Genomic DNA, 23,591 nt, shown 5'->3' on the forward strand with positions numbered 1-23,591 from the left:
CTAAAGAAAAAAGAAAAATTTTCTGTTCCTGGCACCAGCTGCAAGAGATCTTTATTTGCGTGTGTTAATGGTGATGATTTTCATTTAGCAAGGTGAAAATTACGGAAAGAGTTTTGCCGGGGAAAGTGAGAATGAGTGGGTGTCGAAGCTGAAGCTATAATTAAAAAGGGGTAAGGGTTTAGGAAATCGAGATCCCTTCTTCATATAAAAACAATTATTGAATCGTATCGATTAAGCCTTCAGAGGGCATTTAATTTAATTAGAAAACTTTTTTTTTTGTTTCCATGTGGAAAGTAGTGAGCATATTAAGTCTCTCTACAAAATATTTTTCACTACAAATTCAGGAACTTGAAAAAAGATTTTCCAGAAAATGAATGCTTTAAAAATAAGAATCGATTCAAAATTTTACATATTCTTGTAATGGGTTATTTAAACGATAATTATAGCTGCTAAAGCTATAATTAAAAAGGAGTCGGAGCTTAGAAAATGGTGACCCCTTCTTCATAAAAAAAACAATTATTGAATCGCATCGATTAAGCCCTTAGAAGGCATTTGTTCTAATTAGAAAACTTTTTACGTTGTTGCCATATGGAAAGTAGTGACCATATTAAGTCGCTCTACAAAATATTATTCAGTTTAGGTTCAGGAATTTCAACAAAAATTTATCAAAAAGCAAATGCTTCAAAAATAGGACCGACCCAAAATTTTACATATTCTTGAAATAAGTTATTTAAAACGTTAGTTACCACCTGATTCAACTGTGATTCCCATCTACCAGCTAATTAGTCCACAGTAACTATTTTATTACATTATCCCTCACTCTACTACAATTAAGAGATAGCAGAGAAGGAGGTCATCTAATAAATAGAAAAACTGAATAGCAGATGTAAATCACAGCAGCAGATGAATCGCAGATGTAAATCATTTCAATACAATGTTATCGAAAAGCGTGTTCTGACAAACTGAAATAAAAATAGAGATCCATTCTCTTCTTCATACAAAAATAATTACGGTATTAATTCTACTTTCCAGAAAGGGAAGGACAATCATTTTGTTTAATTTAATTCCTTCAATTAAAGAAATTATTTTTGCAGCCATATGGTATATAAAAAGCATGGCATCAGTTTGCATTAATGCTTTATGTAGAACATTTATGAGTATATATATTAATTTATTTATTTACAAGTAGAGACACGGACAAGGCACGTCCGCCACAGCGCGAAGCTAAAGCAGAAGTAAGAAAAAGGGACGAACAAATGATCACTAGTCTTATACAAGATGGTATTTCCAGAAACGTGACGATGGAATACATATGTTGACTTTTACAAGGGCAACGGAAGTATCACTTTCATTTGATACATAGTACTGATGGCGCATTAGTTTTACAGAGGAATTAATTAAACCGAAAGTGGAATTGGATAACGAAATAAGAGAATATTTTTAGAATGAAGTTACTAAATCTTGGAAATTAATTAAATTGAATTTAGAATTAAAATATCATTATATATATATATATATATATATATATATATATATATATATATATATATATATATATATATATATATATATATATATATATATATATATATATATATATATATATATATATATATATATATATATATTCTTGAATTGTTTAAAACATTAATATGCAAAAGGATTATGGTTTCTTCCGTTATTCAAAAATAATTATCATATCACTACAGTCTTAGATAAATGTTAGCTTAATTAATGGCCGACTGCTTTAATTCCATTTAATTAATAAGGATTTTAATTTAATTAATAAATGCATTTTTGTTGCTAATTGTTGTAGCATTCAGTAATCATTATAAGCATGCATTATGAATTCTTGGTAGAATTTTTATTAGCATATGTACAAGAACTAGTACGAAAGTTTTATAGGAAGGGAATATTAAAAAAAACAGGAACTTAATAAACTATGTTTGAAAATTGAGTAATTTTCCGTTATAGTCGATCACATGCTTTGATAGAGAAACGTTAAGTTCTGAGTTTGACAAGATACCGCATGTTTTGATTGCTGTATTTTAGGGACCTGGCATAGATTTTTACTGGTGCGAAACAAACGGAAATCGTTATGTTGAAGTAATGAAAATCATTTTTTGTTCGCCATTTCCAATTTTGGAAATAAACATAAATTTCGATTCAGCAATCCGAAAACTTAAAGATCTGCATTTTCAGCTTTCATTTTCTTTACCATCTCAGGGACCTGAATTTTTTTAATATTCTCTTTAAATTTTTCATTAAAAAATTTAAAGCTCTTATGCTGATGTTGAATATTTCGAAATATTTGCTGTTTTCTTTATAAAGACATACCAATTATTATTAAGTTCTTTTAACTATCATCCTCCCTTCGATACAGATAGACTTCCAGGCATAATTTGAAGAATCGGTTTGCGGTCTAAATCGCAGAAATGCTGAAAAAATCTTCTCCCTTGACCTTTGTATATATTTTCTCAATATGATACATTTCCTGTTTAGCTTCTTTGTCGAATGAAAAGAAATAAGAACAAATTTTGGACTCTTATCGATTGAATGAGTCCAGCACCGTTATTTCTTATTGGTGGCAAAGTGACGCAACAGATTTCTCCTATCAAAAATACGAGTTTTTGATTTATTTATTTTTTTTTCAACCGACTGAAAAAAAATTTGCAGTGGACTTACAACTTTAGCTCATCACATACCGAATACCATTGATTTAAATGTTGCTTTATTAGTTATTGCGTTCACATGCATGCGAACGTACAGACCGACAGATGGTCAACCTTTTGATAGATTTGATCCACACTTTGATAAAAATGTATAATCAGAGTACTAAACCTGTAACCAAATTTGATCTACCAAGTTCTTTACGTTTTGCTATTAATGAGTTCACTTGTATTTAAACAGCGAATATATAGACTTCCTGCTAATGTAATTTGCTCAAACTTTTATTAAAATCTACAAATTTGGTCCTATGTTAATATACCAAATTTTATCCGTCTAGATCTTAGCGATTTTGAGCTATCATGTTCACATACAGATAGACATAATGCCAAATATGTGATTTTCGAACTGAAAAAGATTTGGAACCCGAAGATTCCTCAAAATTGTGAGTTCGAATTTTCTGATGATTACAATACTTCATCTGCACTTTGTATTCGAGAGAGTAAAAAAAAAAGATATTATGGTAAAATATATCATTAAAATTTTTTAAATGTTCTGAAGCATGGAACTAAACCGACCGTCTTATTAAAAGAAGGGCTTCAATGTGCATTGCCACTGAGGCGACCTGAGTCTTGGCGATTCAATTGTCAATTACAATGCTTTTTCCACACATACTTCAGATACGAGAAAGTAATAAAAAGAATAAACCAGCGTGAAAAGTCTCACCAAGATTTTTTCTCATACTCTTTAATAAATTTTTCATGCCAGAGAACGCCTTGCATGGCATTGATGCACAATATTTACGAAATATTAACTTTTGGCTTGAAATTAGAATTTTTACTGAATTTATCTTGTAATCTTGGCGATTAATTTGCCGATTAATCCCTGACATGTGGTTAATAGTGTCCAAAAATATCGAATTTGTGTTTTAGGTACGCTTTTCTCAACATATTGAAACAAAAATTTGACTCAAAACTACATTTGTACTCACAAAATCTCATGCCAAATTTGATATATTTAAGTCACTGCGTGTTTGAATGATCGTATTTGCATGTTTTTGAAAGTACAGACCGACAGACAGGCAATCCCTTGTTGGATTTGGCTGAAAAATGGATAGATGTCTACACTATAAATGTTAATATGTACATCGAATATCTAGCTCTCTTTATTTTGTAACTAGCCGCCTTTGGCGACCAGCCGATTCGCCAATCTTAATGCTCATTAAAATTTTAATAATTAAATACTCTATATAATTCCTACTTTAATAGCTTCTTCATTAAAATATTTTTAAAATTCAAATTTCAATTCACTCATAATATTGTAAAGGTCTTCAGTCATAACGTAATCTGTATCTCTAATTTTCTGTTAGCTCCCGTAGAATTTATGCTTTAAATTAAAGTGGAAAGGATTAATCTGCAATTAATCTAATAATATTTTTTACTGAAACAAAGCTTTTTTTTTTTTTTTTTTTTTGTAATATGATTGCTGAAAACAGAGTCACTGAACATTTAAACCTTATGGGCACTAAATAATATCTTTCTTAATTTATGTAATGTCTCAAGAATTTGTCAACAAAATTTTTTCAGATTCATCATGAGAAGGTCTATTAATTAACAATGTTTAATTTTAAATGCATCAAACACTAAGAAAATAAACAGAATCGTTTAAAATAATCAATCGAAAACAGGTAAAAAAAATTACTTAAAAAACGATTAACTTAAACTAACATAAATACAATTTAATTACAAAAGCATACAACTAACTAACCTAAAAATAATTTAAATCAAGTCAAATAGATGTAAACAATCAGTACACAATGCGCATGCGTGAATTTTCAATGCCAGTTACGGTAATGCAAATACGTGATTTTTTTCTACGCCAGTTGGGGTAACGCTATGCGGATTAGAAAATTTTAATTTCCTTTATTCTGTTTTATTTTAATTCAAAAGTACTTCAGAATGAATCTGAAAGATCGATTTATTAACAATGGTTAATTTTAAATGCATCAAACATTAAGAAAATAAACAGAATCGTTTGAAATAATCGGCCGAAAAACGTTAACCCTAGCCTCATTACTGTTGGGGAAAAAAACTGAAGCCTTACTCATTTGGCGGTGGGTAAAATGAAAAGATTTTTTTGACGGGAAAGTTAGTTTTTAATTAATAATTAAAATTTCAATAAAAAAGGGACTCCAGGTGCACATTTCCGACCTCCAAGGTAGACATGTACGAAATTTGGTAGCTGTAGGTCAAACGGTCTGGCCTGTAGAGCGCCAACACACACACACATTGAGCTTTATATAAGTATAGATTATCATGTTAACATATATTCGAATAGCTGAAAAGACTGACTTCCTCAAAATAGATTTTACTCAAAATTTGATAAAAATCTTCAAATTTAATTTAAAAACCGCATACCAAATTTTATCTGTCTATTTCAAAGCGTTTTTGAGTTGTCTTTGTCACAGAGAGACAAATAAACATTCTCCAAAAATTTGCTTTTCGAACTCGTGTAGGTCTAAAACATGGAGATTCGTCAAAATCTCGTTCGGATTTTTTTTGGTGATTATTATACTTTCTCTATACTACTTGTACCAGAAAGTAAAAAAGCCCTGTAAAACCGAACTGAAACTCATCAGAACTGGGAACTGTCGATGGAAATGGAAATGAGATGCGATTAGTCTGCAAACAAGTTCTCGTGTAGGCAACTTGTGTGCGCAACTGAAAGTTTATTGACAAGGAGGGCAACGTAATGGAAGTCATTAATCTCCCTCCCAAGGAAAGTCCAGGTGCTCGAGAACAAAGCGTCCCATCCAATCGATTGTCATTGCGAAAGAAGCCAGGAGGTCCCGCACCGGTGATGAACGACTCGGCATTCTGATGAATGACTTTAAAACTGCCGGCCCGCTCGTTTATTCCGTGGGAAGGTTGACAATCACAAACACAGTCCGACTGCTGGCTCTGGATTGTTTCTTTTAGGATCGATAAGGGAGAAGTGTGCTTAATTAACTGGGATAGGGTGTCAGTTCTTTGTCTTCACCTTTTAAAAGGCCATTTTTTTCCCCTTAGGTATATTAAAATATTTTTTGGTATTGAGACCAATTAAAGTAAAGAAGTTCATTTGGCTTATTAAATAACTTTTATTTATTTATTAATAATTAATCTACAAATCGAGGAACTTCGATATGGTTTGGAACTAAGAAACTGAAACAGTCTAGTAACTTTCTTGTATACGGAGAGTTTAAATTTAATTATATTAACATCCCATTTAAAAGCAACAATAGGGCTATTTTGAGACGGACGTCATAATTTTGTGTCGCGGTCAGATGACGATGACGGCCCTTGAGCTGGCACTCCCTCTGCAAGTAAGTGAACAGATGAAGCTCATTTTTCGCTCCATGGAGACGTTAGTACACATAACTGTCGCTTCTGGGCGCCACGTCAAATCCACGAGTGTACACTGAGAAAACCACAGCATTCCCCCAAAGTCGCATTTTATTGTGGATCCACAGATTTCTTCATCATAGGACCCCTCCTCCTTGAAACACAGTGTCCAATAAATGCGTGGAAACGGCGACAGCTCAACGTTATTTAACGCTCCTGCTCGAAATGATTTTTCCATGTTTGTGTGAAAAAGATGCACCTTCTACTGTTACGTTTATGCAAGATGTAGCAACAAGTCACAATGCTATTCCAGTCAAGGAATTCCTGGTACAGACTTTCAGGGACGAAAGATACGTTAGCAGATGATGCAAGTTTCTATGGCCTCCTATATCTCCAGATCTGACAGCAGCAGACTTTTGTCTGTGGGGGAATTTAAAATCCCAGGTGTATAGATCCCACCCGAAATTGCCGAAATTGAAAGATGCAATCCACTGGGAGCTGTTATGTATACATGCTGCACTCTGCAGTTGCTGGATTTGTGACGCGCCTGCAATGCGTTATCACCAGTGGTGGAGGACATGTGAAACACATATTGCTATAGTAAATTTATTATATGTTTTGTAGTTATTACATGTTATATTTATATTTTGTATTTATCATTTGTTATGTAAATTTGTTATATGTTTAAAATATGATTTGGTATCATTATTTCTGTTATTGCCGTGTCTTTTCTTTCACTTATATACAAAACTCTACCTATCGGATGTTTTTTTTATTTATTTTTTTAAATCTTAAATAAAATCCCGCAACTTATCAATGCCAACCCGCAAACCGTTTTTTACTTTGCTTAATTTTCTGGGTTTTATACATTTTAAAAGTTTTTACGGACTTTTTGTCCAGCCTATATATTCGTATGAAGTATGCAAAGTACTTAAGTCATTATTTAAAAATATCAAAAATAATAATTCCGCTAATACTTTTAAAAAATAAATCACTCACAACCATTCAGAAAGGGAGAATTCACAGAAATCTACTAAAGATAATATTGACGCGCAGACTTAAGCGATCCCGATATTCGTTATAAACAGAACCATGAAACCAAAGAACAAAAGCTTGAGGAAACAATGACCTCCGCACGAGTTAGGTACGCAGGTGCTAAACATCCGTAAGATCTGATTAAAAACAATGATAATGTAAAAAAGTGAATTAAACTCCCTTATTACCTAAATTCTAAACCCGTCTTTAAAGAGAGATACAAGCAGAAAAAGAAGAAAATAATAAGATACGATGTGAAGGCGCTTCTTTCCTTATCTGATTGTAGGAGGTTAAGCCAGAGTTAATGTATAGATGGTATGTTACGATGGTAAATAGTTGTAATGTTTTCTAGCGTTAAAATTATGGTTGAATACATCGTGCTTAAAAAATTAGCTGACGCAGGATACTTAATAATATATTTGTCTTTGGACTGCTTAGGTTATAGATTACAAGCGGTTGTTATCTAGTTGATTTCGGACCCAGTGACTTTCTGATATTATTAGATAAAAGCGAACTAAATTTGATGGATATGAATTTATAAATTCTGAGTGCTCTAACTTGGAAAATGTGGAAATATAATGAATAACATTTTTGCAATTATACTTTCATACTGTGCATAAAAGTGGATATATAAACTAGCTTCACATTGCACTTAATAAAAGTAAAATAGATTTTTTTTTCTTTTTTATATGGACTTTTCTAATAAGGACTGAAGCTTGAAGTATTTCCATTGGTAAAAATTAAAACGCCACTGTTCCAATTTCCATTAATAATGTCAAATCTCGCCAGTATGCGTTACATTAAATTGGGAAATAAATGGCATAATAAAGTTATTCTTGTGCTGAAAGCTTATAAGCCAGCTAACAGCTACAAGACATGAGTATTACTGTTGTCTTCTGGTCTTGTTACTCGGCTGCGAACCACAAAGTCGGGGGTTCTATCCTCGCTCATCACAATTCGCTACATTCTCAAGGATTATATTCTTTCACTTTACAATATATATGCTAAAGATGGAAATCAAATCTATCTTTATATGTATACAAAATCGCGAATAAACTTTATATATATATATATTCAGTAATTTATCTCTGTTTTATCTTTTAATATGAGTACTATATTCAGTTTAACGATTTTGAAGTCATTCAATCGAAGCCAAATATATGTGATTGATTGGCAGATTTTACTTTACAAACTCTTTGCCTTATTTATCCTCTCTGTAACTTTATATTCTTTCTCAAGAGCTTTATACTCTTTCTCTAGAGCTTTATATTCTTTCTTAAGAACTTTATATTCTTTTGTACTATGGAATACATATTATGGATGGATATTGAATCTATCAGTATAGAAATAGAAAATCAAGAATAAACTCTCGTAACTATTCTTGTAATAAATAGAAACAGGAACTGTTCCCAAAAAAAGAGCAATTCCCTATTTACCGCTAGGCTGCGGCAATATATTTCTTTATAAGCCAAAGAGACGCCAATTTCGTAACTTAGAAAGAAACAAAAAATACAGACAGATAAAAGGCCAGAAACACCAAGCGATGACCCCAGATTGTTAGTGGTTTCCGAATTTATAGGAACGTTTTAAACTTTAACGCTTTTTATAACATTCTAATTATTCCAATATTTTAATATGTATGTAATAATTTAATTTATTACAATTCTAACATTTTAGCTTAAGCAGTATACTCATTTCAACTGTTCTGATATCAATCATTCGACCACAGCTATATTCATGTGATACAATCTTTTCTCAATCACCGTCGTTAATATTTAAATTGAATTCGATTCGATTTTCGTTATGTTTTCCTGCTTCCTTTTGGTTAACTGGGCGTTACTCGTTTTTAAGAAATAATTTCGAACTCCATTTCTGAAAGGTATTGACTCAACAAATGAAACTGGATAATGTATACAATTTAAAACCTTCTCAATAATGGTAAATTTCAATACGTCTTCTGTTAAGAATTCAGTTAACCACGTTGTCTTCCTGGGCGGCGAATGCTTGCCAATCATGTAAATATCACGTGGTCTCCTTGTTCATGTTAATATTCTTTTTCCAGTAGAAGAGAAACTTGACTCCTGTACTTGGGGGGAGTATGATCTCGGCTCTCTCTCTCTCCCGAGAAATTTTATGAGTAGTTCTCTAGGCCTACTACACTATGGAGTAATCATGTGCCTTTTGTTGTTGATGTTACCAATAAACCAGATAAAAGACAACACGTGTCTTCAAGTCATTTCACCCAGGCAACAATCTTCACTATCAAATAAATTATTGTGTAATCAAGAAAATCAAGCAATTTATTTAATTTTACATCTTCTTTCACTTCTGGGCTTTTGGAATTAGGATAGACATTTTCCTGCTTATGGTCAACGGCCTGAAATTCATTTTTAACTACTTAAAAAAAAATCAGTGCGATCCTTGATTGCAGAGATGGATAGAATGAAAACAAAATGGATTTCTGCATGTCATGAAAACAAACAAATGGAAACAGTCATTCTTCATGACTGTTTTAATTTATTGCAGTGCAATTTTTAATGTTTTCAGAAAAACCCATTTGGCTTGAATTTAGGTATCTAATGTATTTACAGTTTTAATTCTTCTTCGACCTAAGTCGTTATATTACAGATATTACTAGTACGTAAAGTAATTTTTTTTCTATTCATTACAGTGTACATACTACATCTTCTGATGAGTTCTTTTATCTTTTAGCAACAAGTAATCTGCAATCCTAGATTCTTCTTGCACACAAGTCAACATTACGAAGTTATAATTAGAAATTTAGTTTGAGTTAGAAGCCAAGGCTCCTTTGACTCCCAGTTAACTACATTCACTTTTGAAATTTCTGATCAATATTTCTGATTATGGCGCGCACACGATTTCTTTAAAGGTAATCATCATGGTAATTCTGAGTTATTCATAACAGCATTTTCTTAATGGAATTTTGAAATTCAAACGCATGCAAAATCTCGAGAAAAACATATTCTCGGGCACTTTCTCACATTCACAAACAACTAGCGCATACGACTGCAGTCATTTCAAAGAGTAATAAGTATAATTGAGCCATGCAGAAAATTACTTCTGAAAGTTTAAAAAAAGAGATGAGTGATTTCGATGCTGCTCCCATAACTACTTCCTGGTGTGTTCTTATTTTATAGTTGGAATACATGTGTAATGAGTACGCGGAAGTTGTTACCAGCGTCTGCCGAGTTTCGGGCAATTAATCACTCCTAACGATTTATTCTAGGTCTTTCTATAACAACATAAAGTATGGTGCGAAGAGTTAAGAGGATTTTCTTTCTGTTTTCCCAACGATCATACATCAAAGTTGAAACCCTCTGAAAAAGAGAAGGGATCTATTTGACTTATGCTTATCATTTATCTTAATGGGATTTATGACTTAATTATATTTGAACAAGAGAAAAATCCCCGCAGTATTTTATACTGAATACTTACTTTTGAATCTTTACTTAATTAGAGAGAGTAGGTATTCTACATTTGGAACTTCTCAGAAACTCTCTATTAAAGATGCTATTCGCTATAAAATGTAGAGGCACGAGTGCTCATATTTTTTTTTCTGAATATTACACATAAGAATTTTGTGTTTCATCTATACTTATAATAAAGCTCAATGTGTGTGTGTGTGTGTGTGTGTGTGTGTGTGTGTGTGTGTGTGTGTGTGTGTGTGTGTGTGTGTGTGTGTGTGTGTGTGTGTGTGTGTGTGTGTTGGCGCTCTACAGGCCAGACCGTTTGACCTACAGCTACCAAATTTGGTACATGTATACCTTGGAGGTCGGGAATGTGCACCTGGGGTTCCTTTTTTCGAATTTTTAATTCGAATTTTAGTTATTAATTAAAAACTAACTTTCCCGCCAAAAAAATCTTCCATTTTCCCCACCGCCAACTTTTCCGCCAAAAAAGTCTTCCATTTTCTCCACCGCCAAATGACTAAGGCTTCCGTTTTATTCTCTCCCAACAGTAATGAGGCTAGGGTTAATATTTTTCGGCGGATTATTTCAAACGATTCTGTTTATTTTCTTAATGTTTGATGCATTTAAAATTAAACATTTTTAATTAATCCATGTTTCAGATTCATTCTGAAGTACTTTTGAATTAAAATAACACAGAATAAAGGAAATTAAAAATGTAAAATCTGCATAGCGTTACCCCAACTGGCGTAGAAAAATTCACGCATTTGTGTTAACGTAACTGGCGAAGAAAATTCACGCATGCGCACTGTGTTCTGATTGTTGCCATGACAACCGTTATGAACGGACGATTTAAATTATTTTTAGGTTTGTTGCATGCTTTTGTAAGTAAATTGTATTTATGTTAGTTATATATTTTTTGTATATGCTTATAGTTTTAAGTACATCGTTTTTTAAGTAGTTTTTTAAACCTGTTTTCAATTATTTAAATTATTTTTACATTAGTTGCATGCTTTTTTTAATTAAATTCTATTTATGTTAGTTATATATATTTTTTGTATATGCTTATAGTTTTAAGTACATCGTTTTTTAAGTAGTTTTTTTAAACCTGTTTTCGACCGATTATTTTAAACGATTCATTTTATTTTCTTAGTGTTTGATGCATTTAAAATGAAACATTGTTAATGAATCGATTTGTTCATGATGAATCTGAGAAAATTTTGTTGACAAATTCTTGAGATATTACATAAATTAAGAAAGATATTCTTTAGTGCCCATAAAGTTTAAACGCTCAGTGACTCTATTATCAGTAATCATATTATTAAAAAAAATGCTTTGTTTCAGTAAAAAAATATTATTATATTAATTGCAGATTAATCATTTACACTTTAATTTAAAGCATACATTCTACGAGGGGTTACAGAAAATGAGAGAGATACATATCACGTTATGACTAAAGGCCTTTATAATATTATGAGTGAATTATATGACTATCAAAATTTGAAGTTTTAAAATATTTTGCTGAAGAATCTATTAAAGTTGGAATTGCATAAAATATTTAATTATTAAAATTTTAACGAACATTAAGATTGGCGAACCGGCTGGTCGCCAAAGGCGGCTAGTAATGTAATAAAGAAAAACGAATACGCATTCTAAAACATTATTTTCCGGACAGATTGATTGGTTTGGCTATATTAACGTTCCGTTGAAAAGCAACACTAGGGATATTTTGGGACGAACCTCGTAGTTTTTAACAGCGTTCAGGTGACGAGGACGACACCTGAGCTGGCACCCCCTCTCCAAACTTCCACACTATGCTAGCAGGAGAGTGGCCTCAACGGATTTAAAGTGCTCCATGCCAGCTTAGATGACGGTTTCTGGTGAAATCGGGCCTCGAACCAGAAACCCTCCAGTCCCGATGCCGAGACCTTATCACCAGGCCACCGCAGCCTCAATAGATCGATTGAAATAAAAAAAAATGACACAGAACTGTTATTTACGAAATAAGATCTCATATCATATTTTATTTATTTAAGGGCCGGCGTCCTGGCATAGGGGTAGCGCGTCTTCCCCGTGATCTGGGCGTCCCGGGTTCGAGTCCCGGTTTGGGCATGGTTGTTCCTCTGTTGTTCTATCTGTGAGATGTGTGAATGTGCCCTCCTGTAAAAAGGGGTTGTGCAAGCGAATGAATGATGCGTGAGTGGCAAAGTCGTACTCTTGGCCCTAGTTGGCGCTGCTATAAAAAATAAGAGACGTCCCCCTCAGGCTTAAATCGCTGTCTTCGTAACAGCGGGCTTGTCAGTGGCAAGTGCCATAAGAAACAAACAATTTATTTAGGGTATTCGATTAGGTTCAGAGGGGAGTTTTTAAAAACAAACAAATATTTTAATGTTTATATGATGTGTTTTTTATTAATATAAGAATAAAATGACGAATAAAAGTGTAATGAATTAAATATATCTGTGACTTTTGAAGAAAAAGCTTATTTTGATGTAAATTTTAGCATTTATTTTCAAAAACTGGGATTGTTCTAAAGAAATAAATTGTTACATTTCTTTTTCAATTTTTTTTTTGTAACATATCTTAGAATGCAACTCACAACTATGAACAATTATATTCAAAAAATAAATTTTTTATGTACAATATGTGAAATTATCTATGAAATTCTTGGAATTTTTTTTTTTCAACAATACAATCATACAATCATAAATCCACTTCTTGAAAATTAAACATCAAATCCATAGTTCATTACATTTTGAACAATGTAATGAGCACTATTTATAAATTTCATTAAGATAGCTTGATTATTTTTTGAGATATGACGATACTCGTACAGTAGAATTATGAAAAAACTCGTTCTTCAGAAAATTCATTTATAAATGCTTATAAATAAGCATCACTTACATATCAATATTTTGCTATAACTTGTTTCCTTATTGACATAGAAACAAAATAAAGGTATTAATGGAAACAGATACGTACCTATTTTTTGAAACTGTTAAAATAAAAATGCGAATTATCATTCAAATTTATGTTTTCAACCTAATCGGGTGCCTTAAGTCGCTGCATTTTTAAGCCATCTCAATTGCATGCATACTGTCTCTTTGACAAATTTAATTTAAAACTTGATAAAGATCTACGCTTTAAATGATAAAACTGTGTGCCAAATTTAACTTTGTCAAGTAATAGCATTTTTGTGTTGTTGTTCACATGCATGCTACAGCACAGACTGATAGACGGTCAATTCCTGGCAGATTAAGTAAAAAATTTAAAATGGGCTTATACTTTAAATGCTTAAATGTATCAAATTTTATCCATCTGAGTTTAAACCTTTTGTAATTATACATTTCATTTTGTGCTCGGATAGCTCAACAGCTTCCTGTTAATGGAATTTGTTCAAAATTTGATAGAAATCTGATATATTAGTTTAATGATAACAAACCAAACCACTTAGTTCAAAGCGTTTTTGAATTATTGTGTTTCACACGCAAAATGATAGAGTATATATAGTTCCCAAATATGTGTTTTTTGGTCTCGAGTTGGTCTGAATCGAAGAAATTCTTCAAAATTCTCGAGTTTGAATAGTAATTATTGGTAAATATCATAATCTAAATCTGTTCATAGACATTTAGCAGATGATTCCTTTTCAGACATTTTATAACTGCTACTATTTTTATTTTGTTAAACTATTATTAAAACGTAAAAGCAAACGATTTTTTCTTTGATAAACATATTTTGTTAAGATTATTTCGTTTATTTTTTGTATAATAGCTGATGATCAATTGTAAACCTTCCGGAATCTGGGAATGCCTGTAAAATACGCTGTTATGTTGAAAGAATAAACAAGCCGATGAAATTCTAAATTGCTTGGAGTATTATTTTAGTTGTAAGAATTTAAGATGCTCTGCAAGCTATAGTCAAAAGCTTAAGAAAACATGTAGTTTTCTAGAAAGCATGCAAAAGTAATAATAATAATTAGAGCTGTAATCGTAAATTCTTTTATGATTTCAATATTTTGCATGATCCGTGTATGAGAAAATTATTGATAATTTGTGTCACAAAATTACAGATTCAGAGCAAATAAATTATTAAATTTTATTGGTCTCTTTATATATTGTTACGAATCTGTGATGCGGCTTCCCAGCATAGTTGGTTCCATGGGAGGTCCCAGAGCTTGGCGACAAATTTGGCGACTTTGGTGCCAAAATAGATTATACCCGAAACATCGAGAATTTTCCCGATTCGTCCAATAGGAACCGAGATACGCCTCGAACGTTCCTGATTGGTTGAGAGGCTTCTAGCCCCACCTCCTGAGACCTATAAAAGGAAGCAGCCGCAGCTGCCGAGCAGTCGCGAACCAGTGGAGTCGAAGAGTATTCGGAAGCGAAAGAGTAGTCGTCTCCGTGAACCAGATCGGAGAGTAGTCGGAATCGACGGTAAAGAACTAGCCTTCCAGAGAAAAACGGAGCAGCGACGGAGTGAAGCTAGTGCTGAACTAAGCTGTGCGCTACTGTCTGCAGTAGAGTCTTGTTATATGCTGCTGTGTATGCTTTTGTATGCTGTTGTTGCTGCACGTCTCGGCTGAAGATAATCGTCTTCTGTGCTGTATATAGTTGTCGTCTTTGTGCTGTCCTGTGTGTCTTCGTGTAAATAAAAGTCGTTGTTTTATTTTCTACTGCCGCCTGCTGATTGAGCATTTTTCACACCATATAACATCCACTATCCAAACGAACCACGGAAATTTCGTAACAATATTAATAAACAATGTAGAAACATAGTAGGAACATATACAATATCATTACATATACAAAGAAACGTACTATAGCATTAATACAATTCAGCAGAATCTGCTAATTTGAAATTGAAAAATTCTTGGCTAATTGTAACCCAATAAAAATTCGAATGATCCAAAAATTCAAATTAAAAATAAAATATAACTATAATTATAGTAAAAGTGAACGAATTTTTTTTAACTAAAAATGAGAATTTAATTTTAATAAATAATTTATAATTAAATAATAAATAATCCTACTAAACAAAATAGTTAGTGGTATAATTAATCTTTTCAACTATTTTAAAAACAATAATTTTAATTCATAGGAAATTTTTATAAACAAAGAAAATATATTATTTTGAATACAACAATTGCACAATGAAACTTTAAACAAGATAGTACGTTTCATATATAACGGAATAAAATTTTTAAAATAACATTTTTTTAATTATTTTTAAAATTTAATTCATACATAATTTATCTGTAAACAAAAAATAATTTTTATAAAAAAAAATGAACAACTATTTTACACATTTTACTTTTTAAAATTTAAATTACGAATTTTTCTTTTTAAAATAAGAAATGAAGAAGTAATTAAAATTTTAAATTGTTTTAAAAATAATAATTTCAGTAAATAAGAAATTTTGATAAATAAAAAGCCGACACCACTTTGAGTATCACAAGTTTTATGCATAAAATTGAATGTCCATTTATGTACTTGAACTCTACACCACATTTCTAGATGGATTCGAGCGAATTTTAACATTAATGTTCCTTAACACCAGGAAAGATTAACTATCCATCAATAGAGGTAAAATGGCGATTAAAAGATTCTATGTTTTTTCCACCATAACTTCAGAAACTTCACAACTACACAGTTCATTTAAGCACATTTTTTTTTCGTGTATGTGTGTGTGTGTGTGTGTGTGTGTGTGTGTGTGTGTGTGTGTGTGTGTGTGTGTGTGTGTGTGTGTGTGTGTGTGTGTGTGTGTGTGTGTGTGTGTGTGTGTGTGTGTGTGTGTGTGTGTGTGTGTGTTCAAGTAATAAATTTGTTTCACCGTTTAATTAAATCTACCACCCTCGCGTTTTTACCAATACAGAAGTTACTTTCTGCGGAGATTCTTATTCTTGCTCTTGTTGTGGAATTTTCTGAATTAAATTTGAATGAGTTCATTTTAATAAACGCGCACAGTAATTTGGCCCTAAACACTCTCTTTAATGTTACTACTTTCTTTTTCTGTTTGACCCAATTTTATTCTCATATTTAGCATATTAAAAATGTCTATGCACCCCAATTACTATTATATATATATAATAATAATTGGGGTACATAGACATTATTATATATCAAATATTTTCAAAACATATGCTTATTTATATGCGTATTGTGATACATAACACTCAATTGTATCTTATGCGGTGGAAATTATTCACTTCAGGATTATTCAAATTTTCTGAATGCTGACATTCTTTTTAGTAGCTGTTGATATCAAAATGCCAATGCGTATTACTTATTGAATCTAGGAACTGCTGATTGTCTGAGACCAAAGAGTTTTTAAACTTTCTTTTCTTAATATTATTAGTCGCTTAATATTAAGTAAAATTTAATCGCTTAAAAGCCAATATGAGCTAGAAACTCAATGTTTACTCCATGGCCAATTATATGTAGCCAAATTCTAAAGTGGGAACGTAAAAGTTATCATTATAAATAGACGAATTTAAAAACACATTAACATTATCTCTTTGACAACTGAATTTTTCAAAATCATTATTCAGATGCGGCATTTAGAAATAAGTTCAGATGTTTTTCAAACAAAGAAGACTTTTATAGTATACTACCTGATAATAGTATGATATAATAAAAATCTGCAATAATAAAAGATAAACCAACTAAACCGCGGAATGCAATAGAAAATAGGGAGACTGCCAACATATGAAAATCGCGGGATAAGTAGTTGAAGAGTTGGAAAAAAAAAAAAAAACGTTAATATGAAATTCGGATATTCCAGAATATATTTGATAAAAAAATATTTTTAAATACTTTCTGAAAATTAATTTTATTGATTGCGATTTTTATATTATTTTTAGCGCTGATTCTAAAAATGAAATCCATTTTTTTCTATCATGTAAACAGTTTTTACTAAATTAATTGCTCATTTGTAAGAGAACGGTAAAAACGCCAAATTTTGAGATTTCATTTAAACTTCAGTAATTTATAAATTGGATCTATTTCCTAATTCAATTGTTAAATATATGTAGAAAGTTAAAAGTTCTTATAGCTGTCTTTGTTTTACCTCATTAGTTCTTTCTCCACTTTTCATTTTCTAAACTTTGCAAAGATTTTCCTTGATAACATTTAGCAGCTGTCGGCTTTCATGCTGACATTTTATTTTCCTTAATATCGTTTCCCCATCTCTTTTAAATCTTAGTGAAATTTTTCACGTTATTCCTCAGTCAATTTTCTGGAAAATAGCCCAAGTATGAATCGAGAAAATGAACTACTAAGTTCATGTTACAAAGTAAAAGCTTGAATATTTTAATAATCTCTTCTATGACAGATTTGTAGCTTGAATCCTTTTGCTCCTAAGAAAGCTAGTAATAACTAGTTTTCAAGATTTCCAGGCTTTTCTTTTGTTTGTTTCCATTTTAATCTCAAAATTTTCTTCTTTCCTCATTTTTCTTATGTCTGGTCCTACAAACACACCTTCTTTCGGTTTTGTTTCAGATAAACCTGGTCACAAAGGTATATGAAGCATTCGCCTTCTTTTCGTAAAGTCTTGATAAATTGTTTCATGAGACTTAATTTTATGAAAAGTAGTGGAAGTAACGCTTTATTTTTGGATCAACCAGATTTTCTCTTTGAATATTTTGGACTTTATGATCTAATGTCTTCCTGGTTGGTCATTTTTTTTTTCCTTAATGTAATGTTAAAATCTGCCTTAGCTGTCCCATTCAAAGAAAACAGAGAAATTTCATGTATCCTTTCTTCTGACCAAGAAGCTTAAAAATCACTTTCAGATCACCATAAATAGGTAATTTTGATCTAAATTCAGAATGAAATCAAGATTTTCAAATAAATATTTTGGACAAAAATAGTTTTTTAAAACTTTTTAGGGATTTAATCACCATAAGTATGCTTATTAATCCCATATATATATATATTTTGTCTAAATACATTAAATTCACATACACATTTTTAAAAAATGCTAGTTTTTTAAAAATTATTTTTATTTAATTTTCTATAATACAACATCCTATAATGAAATCTTAAAAGGAAATAAGGTTCTTAAAACAATTATGCACTGATGATCACTGAGGATACAAAGTACGGCTGCATTTAATAAACGAAAACTGTTGAAATATAAAAACAATTTATTCAAAACCTATAATTTTTCATTCTTATCAAATAAATGAACTCGTAATTATGTACACTAAGTCAACATTTATTCGATAGAAAACTCAAGAGAGTTCAGATTAAAAAATTGAGTTAATTCAAAATCTGAATGAGAATCTTTCTATTTCGTGAACTTTATTTAACAACATAATTGCTTGTAGCAACTGCTGTAATACCCGTTTGAGCCATTTAGCTATATAGACAAATAGCTCCTTTATTAAGAAGGATATCGGCATTTAATTAAACTCAGATTTTACATATTCATCGAAAATTCTTGGATAATTTCTATAGATTAATTTTTGATTAAACATCGTTTTTAGTCATTATAAACATGTTTGAATTTTGTTTGAAACGTATTCCTCTGCAATTTTTTTATGTTACAAAAATCGATCTTCGAACGATAAATGAAAACAGGACATCGGTTTTATTATTGTTTAATATTATTTAAATATAATATTTCAGCATTCATTTTAGAAAGCAATATATGACTTATTCATTAACATTTTTAAAAAAGGGGAAGTTTGGGAAATTACAAAAGTTAGATTACCGAAAAATTCACTCAGAATTTTTATCTCTAAAATACTTGCTTTCAGAAGATGACCATTCATTCACAGGAATTGCAGTCCACACATTATTGTTAGCAAAGATATTATACGATATAATATCCGTTCGATATTCTGAATGATATTTCTATAGAATCAGAGAGCAAAAAGGCGAAAGCATGAACACTCAAACGAAATATTTCCCCTTCATTTTCTGGCCCTCATATAGAAAGAGAGAGTACTGCAATGAAGTTTTATGCCTCTTAATGCAATTAAGCCAACTTAGAATAAATTTTGAAGCATTTTCTATGACAGAGTGAAACCAATTTGACAGAGCTACTATTTTAATTTTAAAAAATAACACGCCAAATTTTATTTGTCTCAGTCACTGTATTATCGAGTGGTGGTGTTTACATACGTTCTAATACATAAAGAAAATATATGGTAAGCACTTTAAAAGATTTGGCTTAAAATTTAGTAATCTATACTTTAAATGCTAAAATTGTGCTAAAATTTTATTCAACCAGTTTTTTTTAAAACATTTTTTTAATTATTGTGTCCTCTTGGACAGACAGACAGAAGATTCCTTTGAATGAATTTCGTCTAAAAGTCGTTTATAAATCAAAAATTAGTTTAATGATTATTCACCAAATTTTATTCATTTAGCTCAAAACGTTTTCGAAATATCATGTTCTCAGAGAGACAGAACAATTGACAGCCAGATATAATTCCAAAAATTTGTTGCTCGGACCCGGTGAAGTTTGAAACGAGAGGTGTCTTTAAAACTGCATGACCACATCTCTTCGTATACGAGAAAATAAAAAAAGAAATGCTTTCTAAGTCTTGTATGGCACATACATCTGAAGATAGTATTTCGATATCATTGGATTGCGTAATCATCAGATTTTGACAACTGAATTCATTTAAAAAGAGAAGAGTTTAATTAAATTAATGTATTTCAACCCTTCAGAAATGTATTATGCAGCATTGCTTTTTGAACTGTATAAAAATCTATAGTTTTCAAACTTTCGTTTTGAAAGAACAAGCCACTTCCAAGCACTTTCAAACACCTTTTTGAATTTGATGATTATTCTTAATCAGATCTCTTCTTCGTAAAAAAGTGTAAGGAACAAAAGGAAAATAGAGTTTTCGACTTATTATTCGAATTTTTTTTAATTTATCGTTTGTTTATCAATGGGGAAAAAAATGTGTTTTTTTTGCTTGATCGTTCGTTTGTTTATTCCATTTCCAATCCTTTCGAAAGATTTTGGTTTGAAATACCAACTGAAACGTTTTAATGATAATTTAAAACCAGTAGCAGATTTTTGATTTGGCTGATTAGACAGCTGCCAACGGCCGCTAGGCTGTGGGGAGTTTCAAGCCGGTCGATAAAATAAACCGACAAATTAAAAAAAAAAAGTGAAAAATCGAACTATTTTGAATTATAAAGAATTATTTTGAATTATAAGGACTAAAGTGAATGTACATTTGGAATTATTAATATTATTTGTTAAAGTATAAATAATTTTAAATTTTTATTTTTTATTAACTAGTTAAGAATAACAATGTTAAATTTGATGATTCTTGTAAAAAACAATATTTATTCTTACATTTGTTTGTAATTTATTTTTGCTTTATAATCTTGCAGAATAATTAAATACTTACATCTGTAATTAAAGAAAACATTGACTAATGGATACATTTTTATGAATTTTTATAACTTTTGTTAAATTTTTTTCCATTCATGCATATTAAAAATAAGTAAGCAAATAAAATATTTTCACAAAATCTCAAAAATAAGAAAATGGTTAAAATAAATCAAAAACATATCAAGTTAAAATGCTTTAAAATGTAAAATTAAGTTGACAAATTAAAAAAAAAAAAGAATCTTATAATGTACACTGCCTAGAATTACAAAATGTCTCATTTGCATCATTGTTTTTAGATAAAAAAAAATATATCACAAATAAAGATCCAAATGAGTTCCATCGTCTTGTTGGAGAACCTGATACAATAAAATACCGAATATTTAAAAGGCTTCTAAATATATTTTAAATTAATTTAAAGCATGCAAACTCCTTAACATCGTAAAATATTACAAACATATTTAATATATGCAAAAATAACAGTATTTAAAAATTTAAGTGAGAATTTTTAAAACTAATAAATGACATTTTTAACATAAAAATAGAATTTTTATTATTATATTAAATTTAAATTTTTGCGAAATTTCCATCTTTGCGCATTTTGATTCCGAGTTTCGTTCAGCTTTATATTAAAAGATGTCGACACAGTAAAAATATTAATCCATTTATTTATTAAAAATTATTAATGGCTCAGGGAAAAAATATTTTCATTTTTAAAATAATTAAAGACATTCATTTTTTTTTTTTTTTTGTAAATATTTAAAGTCTAAGCATTGCCCAGGAATAATAGGCATCGTGACAATTTAGTAATATTTAAGAATAATTTTAATTTTATTTAATTTCCCTACATTTAGTATCTACAATTTGTTACAAATAATGATAATAGATGGCGACACATTAAAACCCCACGGTTTAGGAAAGTGCCTTTGGAAAAGTATTATTTTTTTTTTATTTTAATTTTAAAATACTTTTGTGTAGTGAATTTTTGTCAAAAGCCGAAATAATATGAAAGAATATAATAATGAAAAATGTCAGTCAATTTTTATATTAGAGTTTCTTCGGGGCTTAAGAAATTGATATATTTCTAAGATTGCAACATGTTACAAAATGGTGTAAATACAAGTACAAACACTCAAAATTAACGAATTAATAAGTTCAAACAGAATTTTCTTGTAAGGTTAGGGCATAAGACTTATTTTATTATATTTAATATAATTTTATTTTAGGTTTCTAAAATTTTAAAATCTCGAGGGAGGGGAAAGTGATATATTCCTTGTACAAAATGCGAAAGTTTATTATTTTATAATATATGGACAAAAAATATAAACAAGAATTTTCCACACTTTTAAATCCTTTATTTGCTTAATTTGAATTGTAAGATTCTCTATAGTGAAAAAGTCATACAAAAATCTCTTTAAATTTAGCCAATAGATGGCAGAACGAATGTCTCAAGTTGTTTCTTGGAAATATATGTGAATTTCACAAGTTCTAAAAGAGAAGAGAAATTTATTGGGAATCCTTGCAACAGTTTAATTTGATGTTTGGAAACAAAAGAAATAAAATTTATAAAAATGAACCGAATATTTTACAAAGAATAGATATTTAATACATGAATGTATACACTGCAAAGAGCAATCGCATCGCAGGTTCCGTAGTGTAGTGGTTATCACGTTTGCTTTACACGCAAAAGGTCCCCGGTTCGATCCCGGGCGGAACCAAGGTACTGTGGGCATTCTTTTTAATTTATGATTTTTTTTTATATAATTGTTTTTTTTTAATAACACAAAGGTACATTTTTGTGGAGTTGTCTATGAAATATGTACTTGAATACATATTTAGAGATACTTAAACATTTGAAAAATAATAAAAGCGATAATAACCTTCCATATTTATAAAATTTAAGAACGTCTTATTTCAATGCATTAAATATTTTCAAAGTTGTATGGATTTTTTCATGAATACATGTTGTATATCTGTATATGTTTTATACTGAAATTTGGGAGAAAATATAAATAGTTGTAAATATAGTTACAAAAATTAAATAGGATGCATAATAATTATTTGTGATTTAAAAATGGATTATATATCTATATTGAAAATTTAATAACTATATATTCATGACAGTTTTTGATTAATATATCTTAAATAAAAGTCACTGCAAATATGTAGTAATGTTTATCTAACATTTCCAAAGTCGTAGGTTAAACAAAAATGGTACAGTTATTATTTAACATGAGAAAAATGCATTCTATATTTCAAAATGACATTCCATATATTAGAAATTGAGTGAAAATTTAATGCCTTTCTACACATACTTCAGAACATATTATTGCATTAAAAAAATAATCTTTATACCAACTCAAAATTTAAAAAAAAAAAAAAAAAAAAAAAAAAAAATTAAAATATATTAATCTAACTTTTGTGCAATTCTTCCTATATTTTTTATTAATTTTTGTTATTAAATTTTTAAGTATAAACAGTTGACATATAAGCCATTAACATCTGTCTTGTAGCCTTTGATTTGTAAGGTTTCTAATCATTTAATAATTTTTTATAAAAATGTTTCATAAAAAATATTTTTTACCTTTAAACTTTTTAAATAATAAAAGTAACGTGGCAGCAAATAAAATTAGGATATTCGTGGCAAGTACACAATTATTTAAAAAGCATAATAAATAAATGAGTAAAAATCACAGTAAAGAAATGAAATAAGGAAATTTTC

General features: G+C 30.1%; 1 non-coding gene across 1 annotated transcript; it reads left to right on the plus strand.

The window, feature by feature from the left end:
* The first annotated feature begins 22,514 nt into the window (after window positions 1–22,514).
* Window positions 22,515–22,587, plus strand: Trnav-uac (transfer RNA valine (anticodon UAC)). The gene has a single exon. It is a non-coding gene; the product is annotated as a tRNA-Val (tRNA).
* Window positions 22,588–23,591: the final 1,004 nt, after the last annotated feature.

Source organism: Argiope bruennichi, chromosome 4 (genome assembly GCF_947563725.1).
Source record: "Argiope bruennichi chromosome 4, qqArgBrue1.1, whole genome shotgun sequence".
Lineage (NCBI taxonomy): Eukaryota > Metazoa > Arthropoda > Arachnida > Araneae > Araneidae > Argiope > Argiope bruennichi.